General features: G+C 40.4%; 1 protein-coding gene across 3 annotated transcripts in view; it reads right to left on the bottom strand.

The window, feature by feature from the left end:
- MACROD2 (mono-ADP ribosylhydrolase 2) overlaps positions 1-14,261 on the bottom strand; it is a 2,492,337-nt gene that overhangs the window by 1,561,575 nt on the left and 916,501 nt on the right. The window lies entirely within an intron of this gene.

The raw sequence follows: 14,261 nt of genomic DNA, 5'->3' as shown, positions 1-14,261 counted from the left end.
ATTTTAAATGAATGTAAGATAGGTAAATATTGCACTATAATAATTACTATAAGATATAAATATTCAAAATAAATGAAATTATTTTTTGATGAGTGAATTTCTTACCCCTTCCATTAATTTTTTTTATTAGGAATATTTTCTTAAACCTTGAGGCAATCTTCTGAGTTGACAGTTTTTTTGAAACTATCACCATTTTTAAATGGAAGGGGTTTTCTTTTGGGTTTTCAATAATTAGAACGTTTCTCACCATTTTTCATGAAAGCTTTTCATGTAAATTTAAATAAAATAAAGGATAAGTGATATCACATTCCAAAGTTCATTAAGCTTGTTTTGCTCAAGGTGGCAGAAAATGGGTTTCTAAATACACTACATTGTTGGTACTTTCCCCCATATGTTTTGATATGCCATGCTGTTAAAAGATACAAGATGCCAAATATCTCTTTATAGATTGAAAAAACTGACATTTGAACCCTAAAGTGAACATTAAGCACCCACTTGAAAGTATAAGAAAGAAGTGCACCAGGATGAGCTAGGAAGTGCTAAAAGGGCTCTCTGGTAAACAGACTCATCTACACAATGGCTTATAATGATCTTGAGTACCCTCCCTATATGGCCTGCAGTCAACCCGGGTATAAAAATGGAGCCATCTGAATATCCTTGGACCACTCAACTGCTCCCTTAGTCTCCTAGCCCAGAACCATGACCTGAGATATGAGCCAGACTTAGGGAAAACCAGAGAAGGGAGAAGTGGGGGAGAGTCAGCATGGGTGTTACACTAGGGAAGTGTTCTCTCTGTCACACATAAAAGAACCTACTGGGTCTGAACCTCGGCTACTCATTAGAATCACCTGGGAGCTTAAAAAACTCAGATGCCCAGGTTGCACCCTAAACCAATTAAGTCATGATTTGGGAGGGATGGGACTCAGGCATTAGGAGTTTTTGTAAGCTCCCAGGTGATTCCAGTCTCTCTCTCTGGCCAAATTCTCCCCTAGCTACTGGGACCTAGGGAGGTCATCAAGAGATCAAAGAAGAGGAAACATGCCATTTCCTCTTGTGAAATTGTATGACTGTAGGTATACAATCTAATTCCTAACTGACAGATTAAGATATAAAGCTAATTGTGCTCATTTTATTACACTGAATGAAAGGAGCCATCATTTTACTTTAATCTGTTCAACTGCTAAAAGAATAATGTATCCTAAAGTCAATATGCCAAACCAAAAACATTTCATATGAAAAGTATCTATTTATGAGTCTTAGCAAGGCTGGAACACTGCCAACACACATTTTCCAATAGACCTAGGAGGCGTAGCAGGTAGTAAGATGAGCTGGCATGTAGGACCCTGTGCTAATAGAAATGCAGAACTCTGGTTTCCCAACAATTCATGATTGGAAAATTAGAGTTTATAGTCCCAGAGGTTTTCCACACACTCCACATTGTCCAGAAATAATGGAAAGCTGACACTGAAGTACCCTAGCACCATGTGAGCACTGTGCAAAGGCTACACAGAAAGGCACAGCAGCTTAACCAAGTGGAGAACAAAAACACAGCAGCACACACTGAACGAGTAAGTAAAATCCCTATGAATTAATTCATTTAGGCATAATACCCCAAATCCTTAAAAAAAAAGAATGCAACAGAAACTCATTTCCACAGCAAATCCAAGGGTAACTGATGTAACAAACAGGTTAATGGCAATGGATAAGATTAAAATAAACACCAGAAAAAACCTTTTCCTGCGTTCACATTATTTAGATGAGAAGTTAATTTAAGGTAGTCTATAAGAGCTCGCTTAATTACACCGGTAATACAATTCTCTCTTTTGGCTTAAGCAGTTCTGACCAGGGCCCAACTTTCCTGGCTTTGTGAATAAATTGAGTCACAAGTACAGCTGAAGATAACACATTAGCTACAGCTTTATAAGTAAAGCTTCTTTTTAATTATAAAAATAAAGCGAGGAAAACCAAGACAACAGAGGAAGGAAAAATATTCCTAATCCCCCCACTATAAGATACAAAAGCAGTTACATCTGCATCGACTTCTCTGTTTAGAATTAGAGGTTGGGGTTCTTCCAGCTTTTTGGCCAGCACGTAGAAATTGGCTTTCAAGCGGCAACCTTCTTAAAGGCTTTCAGAAGCTCAGCTTCATTAATATCTACCCCGCTGCACAAACCATGGAGCCCTGGTGGTGCACTGGTTAAAAACTACATCTGCTAACCAAAAGATTGGCAGTTTGAATCCACCAGCAGCTCCTTGGAAACCCTATGGGGTCCAGGCATAGTTATTACTCTCCCCCTCCTTCACTGCCCACTCGCCCAAGTCTTCTGCTTCCTAAATCCTAAATGTCCCTCACACAAATCTACTTCTCACTAGCAGCACTTTGCAGTGATCATCAGGATTGGTGCAATGTCCTCATCACAAGTTTATTCCTCTTCAGTCTGTGTACCACACTGCCACCAGAGAGAGCTTTTAAAGTGCAAGTCATGAGGTCATCTCCTTCATGAACTTCCCATTGCCTTTAGGATAAGAATGACATTATGATTCACACAGCATGGCTCACAGGGCTTCCATGTCCTCAGCTTCTTCCTTTTCCACTCTCTCTCTTGAACTCAATGCCCCAGCCATCTTATCATTTCAATGCTAGAAGCAGATCTCTGTGGCTTCAGATATGCTGTTGCCATTTCCTATAATACTTCCTTCCTCTTGGCCTAGACATCTTTTAATATTCAGTTGAAAAGTCTTTCTCAAGCCTTTCCTTACCCCCAAAATTGGTTAGGTCCTCTGGCTTGGGGCTCTCTTGGCACCTGGGCTTCTCCATCATAGTACTCATTGTCTTAAATGCAATGATTCTTTCAGTAGCTTAGTTACCTTCCCTGTTAGACTGTAAATGCATAAGGAGAGGGAATTGTCTATCTTGTTTATGGTGGTATGCACAGGGTCTGCTGACTGTCTGGCCTGCAGTGGATTTCCTGAGTAATATCTGTGGAACAAATGAATGAAACTAGGATCTCCTTATATTGTATGTTTTCTTTCTTATCAATAAGTTTTGTATCCATGCCTTACAATTTGAGATAAAAAAAAAATACTCAGGTTAAAATCTGGGCCAACAAGTTTTGTGATTTTAGACAGAGAGAAGGGAAAAGTAGGGACAGTCAGCATGGGTGTTACCATAGGAAAGCATTCTCTCAGTCACGCATGAAGGGAACACTGGCTCTAGATCTTGGCAATGGGTATAAAGAAAAAAAAATGTTGCCACTGAGTCAATTCCAACTCATAGCAACCCTGTAGGACAGAGTAAAACTACCTCATAGGGTTTCCAAGGAGCAGCTAGTAGATTTGAAGTGCCAACCTTTTGGTTAGCACCCATAGGTCTTAACCACCGTGGCACCAGGGCTCCAGGTATGGGTATACATCTTCAGAAACCAATGAGCTAGGACAAAAACATTCAATGATGGCCAAAGAGAGAAAGCTATTCTGTAAGGTATTAAAAACCAGAAGAGCCAAATCCCTTGTGGTTGAGCTGATTCTAACTCATAGCAACCCTACAGGACAGAGAAGAACTGTACCATTGGGTTTCCAAAGCTGCCATCTTTACAGAAGCAGACTGCTACATCTTTCTCTCATGTAGCGGCTGGTGGGTTCAAACCACTATCCTTTCGGTTAGCAAAAGACCACTTAATCACCATGCCACCAGGGCTCCTTCTGAAAGGTATTAGGATTCAGTATTTTCCCATAGATGGGGTAAATAACTCAACCTTCTGTGTACTCATAGAACTTTCAATTGCCCCTGCTCTCCTTTGTCCATTACTCTGACTGTGAGTACTACAATGATGGTGATTTGTCATATTCTTCCTTGGTGTCTGCCTCTATGCCTGCAATAGAGTTTGGGCCCTAGTAGCAGAGATTGATAAATATGTGTGAAGTAATGAAGAAATGAATGGATATATAATTTGGAAATGATACTTCCATCTTTCCATAGTGGGGGATAAAATAAAAATAACATATTGGGTGGACATAAGCATGCAGAAAGTTGACAACCCACCTAGAGCTCCCAGGCATTATCACTTCAGTGTGCTCCATATCTAGACCTCTTTGGCTCAGGGCTTTCTCTGCAGCTTTGAATGTTACTCAGCCTATTTGTATATCAGGCAAGAAGTGACAAGGAAATTACATCTCCTCCAAAGCCTGTGGCCCTCAGTCAATGACTGATGGGAGTTGGTACATAAATATCTGAGCTCCCTCACCCCTTGGGTGGAATAACTCTGAGACATGATTTTAAATCATTTCCAAGAATCCTCCCAATTGTCTCTCCTTTTCTGTCTCATTTCCCCTTTCTCCTATCACTGTTTTGAGAACCTCCTAAATAAACTACTTTCAGTGAATCCTTAGCATGGAGTCTGCTTTTGGGGAAACACAAATTAAAACAAAAAGTATATGTAAAGAATACAGAACTTAACATGCAGTCTAACTAAGAGAGCCAAGATACTCTGTCAGGTTGCCAACATGTACATTTCTTAATAAAAATTTCATTAACATCTATGGCTTATATGGGAATTCTGGTGGTGCAATGGTTAAGAGCTAGTGCTACTAGTCAAAAGGCTGGCAGTTCGAGTCCACCAGCCACTCCTTGGAAACCCTACGGGGCAGTTGTACTCTGTACTATAGGGTCATTATGAGCTGGAATCGACTTGATGGTAACAGGTTTGGTTTTTGGTTTGCTATGCTTTATAGCTTTGCTAATTTTAGACTCTCATTTGACTAAGAAAACTTAGTGTGTACATCCTTTATATGCATTTGTCAACAGTAGACACGTATGCGCCACAGGAGCAGTGAGCACTGCAGAAATAAACTAGTGAATCCGTCATGTGCAGTATGTTTTTAATGAGAAAACTGGCTCCCTGCCATGAAATGTTCTTTCAAGTATGATTTCAAATGTGATATGACTCAAAGAAAAAAAAAAAAAAAAACGAGTGAAGTTTCAAAATTAAATGCTCTGTTGGTTCTATTTGCTTAGCAACAAGTATATCAGTTAAGAATTCTAACATTAATTAGCACTCTCATACCAAGTCTTCAAAACAAGGGGATGAAAGGAAAAACTGTAAATCATCAGCAGTTTAAAATTAAAAGGCTTATGAAGAGCCAATTTGCCTTTAAATAATATTTTGGAAATCATATAGTTCAGTTAGGCATGTTCTTATGAAATGTCAGTATATAAGCGCTCATCTGCTAACTCAAAGGTTAGCAGTTCAAACCCAACCAGCTGCTCCACAGGAGAAAGACCTAGCAATCTGCTTCTGTAAAGATTACAACCAAGAAAACCCTACTGGGCAGCTTTATTCTGTCACATGGGGTTGTTATCGGTTGGAATCGACTCAATGGCACCTAATAACAACAACATATTTTATGTCTTAAAAAAAATATTAGTTACGAAAATAGGTTTCTTTTTATTCCACGTAACTAATGTATCAAGAGGCAGTTGTTCAAATAGAACAAGGGGATATTGAGTGGTTTAAAATCAGAAAAGGTGTGTGTCAGGGTTATATCATTTCACCATACTTATTCAATCTGTATGCTGAGTAAATAATCCAAGAAACTAGATTATATGAAGAAGAATGGGGCATCAGTATTGGAGGAATACTCATTAACAACCTGTGATATGCAAAGGATACGATCTTGCTTGCCGAAACTGAAGAGGACTTGAAACACTTACTGAGGAAGATCAAAGACCACAGCCTTCAGTATGGTTTACACCAGAACATAAAGAAAATAAAAATCCTCACAATTGGACCAATGAGCAACATCATCATAAAGGGAGAAAAGATTGAGATTGTCAAGGATTTCATTTTACTTGGATCCATAATCAACGCCCATGGAAGCAGCAGTCAAGAAATCAAAGGATGCATCGCGTTGGGCAAATCTGCTGCAAAAGACCTCTTTAAAGTGTTGAAAAGCAAAGATGTCACCTTGAGGAGTAAGGTGCACTTGACCCAAGCCGTGGTGTTTTCAATCACCTTGTATGCATGAGAACCATGAATAAGAATGACCAAAGAAGAATTGATGTCTTTGAATTATGGTGTTGGCAAAGAATATTGAATACACCATGAACTGCCAAAAGAATAAACAAATCTGTCTTGGAAGAAGTATAACCAGAATGCTTCTTAGAAGGAAAGATGGCAAGACTATGTCTCACATACTTTAGACATGTTATCAGGAGGGATCAATCCCTGGAAAAGGACATCGTGCTTGGTAAAGTAGAGGGTCAGTGAAGAAGAGGAAGATCCTCAAGAGATGGATTGATACAATGGCTACAAGAATGGGCTCCAGCACAACAACTTTGTTGTGAGGATGGCGCAGGACTGGGCAGTGGTTCGTTCTGTTTTACATGGGGTTGCTATGAGTCGGCACCAACTTGACAGCACCTAACAACAACAACAACAATGCAGTATCTTTCACTTTGCATACTGAAATTATTCATTTTTTATCATTTTACACAACTCAAATGCAATTGTATCTCATCAGAAGACGTAATACAATGAAAGTTTTAAGGCCAGCACCTTGTGTAATACAGTTTAGTTTCATCACCCAATTTGTCCGATCATTTTGTCAGAACATATTCAATAAAGAAAAGCACTTCAATCTCTTTCTTTGCTGAATCATATCATAATTTTCTATTCCTGACATTAGTGTTAAATAAAAAAGAAATATTTAGATAGATCTTTAAAAATAGTTTATATATGTATATCTATCATGCGTCCATATGTGAAGATATATGAATGTAGCTCTGTTCTATTTTAAAAGTTGAAAAAATGTAATATATTAATATACATGATGAAGTATAGTCAGAATTCTCATTAGAAGCCAGAATGGCAAGACTGCGTCTGACATACTTTGGACATGTTCTCAGGAGGGACCAGTCCCTAGAGAAGGACATCATGCTTGATAGAGTAGAGGGTCAGAGAAAAAGAGGGAGACCCTCGATGAGATGGATTGACATAGTGGCTGCAACAATAGGTTCAAGCATAACAAGGATCCTGAGGACACCTCAGGGCTGAGCAGCGTTTCATCTGTTGTACGTGGGGTCACTATGCACAGAACCGACTTTACGGCATCTAACAACAACAATACACATGCAATACAGAGATCTAAAGCAATTTTGTACGATAGTAAGGAACACATAATCTTCCAAAAACTTTCAAAGGCCTTCTGTAATTTACCTTCTTAAATGCCTGCTACTTTCATGCATCTGACCCTTGCTTTTTATCAGGCATCCTAATCTAACTCATTCTTAAAGTGTTATGAATTATTGATATCTTAAGCAACATTTTTGCTGGTATGAAATCAAAAGGAAAAATGCAGATATTTGGGAAAATAGAGAAAACAGGGAAACAGGCACAATGAGCTACTCTGGGTTCCATCTCTAGGAACTTGTACCAGAAGATATTCTCTGTTTCTTCTTCATTTCAAAGCCCTAATCTATTGAGTTCCTCTTTTTGACACACGCTCCTTCCATCCCTTACCCAATAAACCCTCCATTTTATCTTTCTGTACATTCAATATCAAATTTGTGGAAAAAGTAATAAACTAAGTTTATTGTTTGTTCTATTATCAGCTCAACACTGTTTAATCTGGGTTCTAAACCCTATTAATAAGGAGATTTTATTTGAACAAGACAGGAGTTCAACTCAAGTGTTACAGCAAGAAAGAATATATACTGGCTCATGTAACTAAGAAATGCAATCGTTGATCTGGCTTTAGGTGCCATCAGATAAAGGCCCTCAAGCAATGTTGTCAAGTATCTATCATATATATATATTTAGGAATATATAACACTCCAAAGGGTTTCTTGCTTCGGTTTTCTTCATTCAAATGATCACATGGACTGAGAGTGAGTGGAGAGTTTGTTGTCCAAAGAAAAATTGTGGTGCAGACATTCCTCTTAGTTCAGTTTGTGACTTTTTTTCCTCCTTGAATTCTTGCTGAGCAAGCCAACTCCCTCTTAAATTCCTGCCATCATCTCAGTGTGGAAGACTCTCAAGTGCACATACCACGTCACAAGTTCCCTCTAACTCCAGATCTTCACTTCCAGCTGCCTTTGGATGTCCTCACGTAATTGTCATATTAGTTCTTCAAACTCATCAAGACCAAAGTAGTTCCCGTGTTCCCTCTAGAACAAGAGTCGACAAACTGTAACTCACAGACCAAACCCAGCCAAAGACTGTTTTTGAAAACAAAGCTGTGCTGGAGTCCAGAGACGCTCATTTGTTCACATTTAGTTTCTGGCTGCTTTTGTGCTACAATCATAGAATTGACTAGTTTTCACAGAGAACATATGACCTATAAGGCCTAAATATTTATTATCCGGCTCTTTGCAGAAAAAGTTTACCAATTCTCACTTAGAACAATAATTCTTATCCTTATTGGTACATTAAAATCACCTGGGGAGATTTAAAAAATTACATGCCCAAGCCAAACCTAACCAAATAAACCATAATCTCTGGGAATAAGACCCAGATATCAGGGCTTTAAAAGTTCCCCCAGGTGATCCCAATGTACATCCAAGATGGAGATACCCTGTATGATGGTTAAAGTTGTGGGTCAACTTGGCTGGGTCATGATTCTCAGTGATTTGGCAGTTATATAAAGATGCAATTTGGCAACTATGTAATGATGTAGTTTCCCTCCATGATATGATCTTATGTGATCACCAAATAGTTTAAAAGGAGTTTCCTCGGGGGTGTGACCCCCATCCAATATATACTGATGCTCTGGCAAAACTCGCTTGCTTACTCTGGACCCTGCTTCCAGCTCATCATCATCTAACCTCTGATTCTCGGGACTTGAGCCAGCAGCCTGCCAGATTACCTGCCAATCTTGGGATCCATCAGCCTCCACAGCCTGTGAGCCAGCAGTCTGCCATCTTACCTGCTGATCTTGGGATTCATCAGACTCTGCAGCCTGTGAGCCAGTGGCCTGCTGTCTTATCTGCTGGTTTCATCAGCCCCTGCAGCTCTGTGAGTTAGGAGAAGCCTCCAGCCTGATGCCTGACCACAGACTTGGGACTTGCCAGCCTGTACAAGCATGCGATTATCTGTAAGGTAAATCTCTCTCTCTCTTTCTTTATGTAAACATGTATGTACATACGTATATACACACACACACGCATATACTTCACTGGTTTTGCTCCACTAGAGAACTGATTGTAAGACATTTGGTACCAAGAATTGTTCTAGAGAAACGAAATCATAAGGATTAATTTTCTAAATTGATTCTCAACTTTGACTGGTCTTAAAGACGCTGATGACTCTGCCTCCAGTAGTATAAGATTGTGAAGGGGCAATATTAATATGCAAAATAGCATCACCTATAGAGAAGTATTGTTGAGAAGCAAGGCTTTGCATGATCATATGTTTGATATTTTTCTACAGTTTTGTCAGAATGAGAAATATAGGAAAGCTGGTTGATTGGTCCTATTTTTGTTAGACAAAGTAATGAAAGAAAGAGATGAGCTCAGGGCTGCAAAATCTCAGCTCAAGTGTTTCATAAAAGACCTCAAAATTGCCAATTGTGCCCTGAAAAAAAGGCTATTTCTTGTAGAAACAGAGCCGATATTGCCAAAAAACAAAGCCAGAATCTTATTGTAAGAGTGGCTCAATTATAATGCCAACTGAATTCCCAACCTCAGATTGTGTCTGAAGTTAAAGTGAAGGCATCGATTGGGAAAAATAGGATCCTTAAACTTGGGATAGGAACATACGGGCAGATAATCAGAAAGCTGGGGGCACAGAGCCCTTAAATTCCATTAAATGACTCCTGCCAACAGAACCAGCCCTCTTACTTCCATCTTAAGAGATTACTCCATTTTTGTCTGCTAAGCCAACCTCCTCAGTAAAACCAATATCCCTTACAAGACATTGCTGAATGTTTCCAGGACCCACTCCCACCATCTATTTTTGCTTCCAATCCTATCACTAGACTTAAGTCCCAGCAAGCCCAAAAGGTGAAGTACAAAGTGTAAACCAGGAGGAGGTATGCTACGCTATAAAAGAACACCAATATACCTTCACTGTCCTACTTCAGAAGTATATCAACTCTCCAGACTTATGGCATAATTTATTTCGCAGGGACTTTGATTGTCTTTCTTTTCCACAAGACACTGGTCTATTACATTGATGGCATGATAATTGGACCTCGTAAGGAATAAGCATCAATTATTCTGGACTTATTGGTAAAACATTTGCATATTACAGGGTCAGAAATTAGTCCAACAAAAATTCAGCTGCCTTCCACTTCAGTGACATTTCTAGGAATCCGGTAGTGTGGTGCATGTCAAGATATTCCTTGTAAAGTGAAGGATAAGTTGTTACATCTGGCCCCTCCTACAACTAAAGAGGAGGCACAATCCCTAGTGGACCTGTCATGGGTTGAATTATGTCCCCCCAAAAATGCGTGTATCAATTTGGCTGGGCCATGGTTCCCAGTATTGTGCGGTTGTCCTCCATTTTGGGATTGTAATTTTATGTTAAAGAGGATTAGGGTGGGATTGTATTTTACAAGAGATAAAAGGAAAGGGAAGCGAGAAGATAAGGAGGGACCTCATACCAACAAGAAAGCAGTACCAGAAACAGAGTGTATCCTTTGGACCTGGGGTTCCTGCATGGAGAAGCTGCGAGTCCAGAGGAAGATTGATGACGAGGACTTTCCTCCAGAGCGGACAGAGAAAGCCTTCCCGTGGAAACGACACCCTGAATTTGGACTTCTAGCCCATTAGACTATGAGAGAATAAATTTCTCTTCATTGAACCTATCCACTTGTGGTATTTCTGTTATAGCAGCACTACATGACTAAGACAGGACTTCCTTCTTTTGATTTTGGAGGCAACATATCCCTTATTTTGGTGTGCTACTCTGTCCTATTTATCAAGTGACTCAAAAAGCTGCTAATTTTGAGTGAGACTCAGATGAAGAGAAGGCTCTGCAATAGGTTCAGGCTGCCATGTATGTGGCTCTGCCACTGGGTGTATATGATCCAGCAATCCAATGGTGCCTGAAGTGTCAGTGGCAGATAGAGATGCTGTTTGGAGTCTTGGAAGCCCCCTATTTTTGAATCACAGCACAGACCCTTAAGATTTTGAAGCAAAGCCACACCGTCCTCTGATAATAACTATTCTCCTTATGAGTAACAGTTTTTGGCTTGTTACTGGCCCTTAGTAGAGACTGCTCACTTAACCATGGGCCATCGAGTCACCATGCAGCCTGTGCTGCCCATCATGAATGTGTGTTGTTCGACCCACAGAGTCGTAAAGTCAGACATGCACAGTAGCACTCCATCATTAAATGGAAGTGGTATATATGAGATTGGGCCTAAGCAGGATCTCAAGGAGGAAGTAAGTTGCATGAAGAATTGGCCCAAATGACCACGGTCTCCACTCCTGTCACATTAACTTCCCTCTGCCAGTCTGCACCTATGGCCTCATGAGAAATATGATCAGTTGACCAAGGAAGAGAAAACTCATGCCTGGTTTACGGATGGTTCTGTATGGTAGGTAGGCACCACTTGAAAATGGACAGCAGCAGCACAAGAGCACCTTTCTTGGACCTCCCTGACAGATAGTAATGAAGGGAAATCCTCCCAATTGGCAGAACTTTGAGCAGTGTACCTGGCTGTTCACTTTTCTTGGAAGGAGAAAAGGGCAGATGTGCGATTGTATACTGATATTTATTAGTTGTGGTCAATGATTTGGCTGGATGGTGAAGGACTTGAAAGGAACCTGATTGGAAAATTGGTAACAAGGAGCTACGGGGAAAAGGTATGTGGATAGGCCTCTCTGAATGGGCCAAAGAAGTGAAAATATGTGTGTCTCATGTGAATTCTCACCAAAGAGTGATCTCAGCAGAGGAGGGTTTTAACAATCAAGTGGATAGGATGACACATTCTGTGGAATGCAGTCATCCTCTTTCTACAGTCACTTCTGTCATTGCCTAATGGGCTCCTGAACAAAGTGGCCTTGGTGGCAGGGAAGGCGGTTACTCATGGTCTCAGTAACATGGACTTCAACTCATCAAGGCCAACTTGGCTACAGCCACTGCTGAGTGCCCAATTCACCAGCAGCAGAGACCAACACTACGTCCCCAATATGACACCATTCCTTGAGGTAATCAGCCAGCAACTTGGTGGCAGGTTGATTACATAGTACTGCTTCCATCAAGGAAAGGACAGTGTTTCTTTCTTACTGGGTAGAAACTTTGTCTTCTCTGCATTCAATGCTTCTTCCAAAATTTCATCTGACAGTAATACCTTACTGTCATGGTATCCTACACAGCATTGCCTTGGATCAAGGGGTTCACATCACTGCAAATGAGGTGCAGCAATGGGTCTGTGTTTGTAGAATTCACTGGTCTTACATGTTCCCATCATCCTGAAGCGGTTGGTTTGACAGAACAATGGAATGACCTCCTAAAGACACAGTTATGGTACCTGCTACTTCACAATACTTTGCAGGGTTGGAACAATGTCCTCCAAAGGGTGTATATGCTCTAAGCCAGCAGCCAGTATATGCTGCTATTTCTCCCATAGCCAGAATTCACAGTTCTAGGAATCAAGGGGTGGAAATGAGAGTGGTACCACTGACTATTACTTCTAGTGACCCTCCAGCAAAATTTTTGCTTCTCATCCCTGTGGCTCTGTGTTCTGCAGGTCCAGTGGTCTCAGTTCCAAGGAGAATGTTCCCACCTGGAGACACAACACTGATTCCATTGAACTGGAAGTTAAGAATGCCACCTGGCTACTTTAGGCTGCTCATGTCTCTGGATCGACAGGCAAAGGGAGTTACCATATCTGCTGGTGTGATTGATCCTGATAACCAAGGGGTAATTGGCCTGATATTATGTAACGGAGGTAAAGAAGAGTATACCTGGAATACAGGAGATCCCTTAGGCCATCCCCTAGAACTACCATGCCCCGTGAGTAAAGTCAATTGAAAGCTACAGAAACCCAATTCCAACATGACTACTAATTGCTCAGGTCCTTCTTAAATGAAGATTTGGGTCATCCCATCAAGTAAAGAACCATGAAAACTGAAGCGCTTGCTGAGGGTAAAGTGAATACAGAGTGGGTGGTGAAAGAAGGTAGTTCTAAACACCAGTTGTGACCATGTGATCAGTTGTAGAAATGAGGACTGTAATTGTTATGAGTATTTCTTCTTTATATACGTGCATCAAATACTTTTGTTTTTTTTCACTTATAGAATATAAAATGTGAACGGGGCTAGCGCAATTTTAGTTGTATGCATGTTAGTTATATCATGTTAGGCTCAAGTATGACTTTGTAATTGTCTTTATTTAGAGATTGTGTATGCTTTAAGGAGTTGTATACAGTTACCAAGCTGACAAGGGGTGGATTATGATGGTTAAAGTTGTGTGTCAGCTTGGCTGGGCCATGATTCTTGGTGGTTTGGCAGTTATGTAATGATGTAGTCATCCTCCTTGATGCGATCTGATGTGATCAGCCAATCAGTTGTAAGGATATTTTCCTCAGGGGTGTGGCATGCATATTTTAGATATATATGTATATATATAAGTGTGTGTATAGATAGATAGATTGATAGATGATAGACAGACAGACAGATAGATAGATAGCTATAGATAGAGATCTCTATAGATGTTCTGGCAAAGGTTGCTCTGGATCTTACATACAGCTCGTCATCATCTGACCTGTGGATCTTGGGACTTGAGCAAGAAGCCTGCCATCTGACCAGCAGATCTTAGGTTCATCAGGCCCTGCAGCTACATGAGTCTGGAGAAGCTGCCAGCCTGGTGCTTGACCACTAATTTGGGACTTGCCAGCCTGTATAACCTCATGAGCCATTTCCTGGAGATAAATGTCTATGTGTACACACTTCACTGATTTGCTCCTCTAGAGAACCAAGTTGAAGACACCTTCCTATAAAACCAAAGCCTGCTCCTGAATTCCCAATCCTAGATATTAATGTCACCTTCTCCTGGGGCAAAGTTATAACTGATGCCTTTTTGCCTGCCTACTCCGATAGCTTATCCAATATACTATCATGTTCTAGTCAGTTCAAACCAGAAAGTTTTCTTGATTTATCCCTTCTGTCTACTCAGGCCCTCATCACCTTTCAGCCATTTCAATAACCTCCTCATTTATGCTCTTTATGCTCTGGTAAATTCTACTGACAGTCACCAGTGTTTTACTACCAAAATAAAGCCTAATCACACTATCCCCTTGGCAAAGGAGAGCTTGAC

This window comes from Elephas maximus, chromosome 25 (genome assembly GCF_024166365.1).
Source record: "Elephas maximus indicus isolate mEleMax1 chromosome 25, mEleMax1 primary haplotype, whole genome shotgun sequence".
NCBI lineage: Eukaryota > Metazoa > Chordata > Mammalia > Proboscidea > Elephantidae > Elephas > Elephas maximus.
This window is presented reverse-complemented; position numbering and strand designations above follow the sequence as displayed.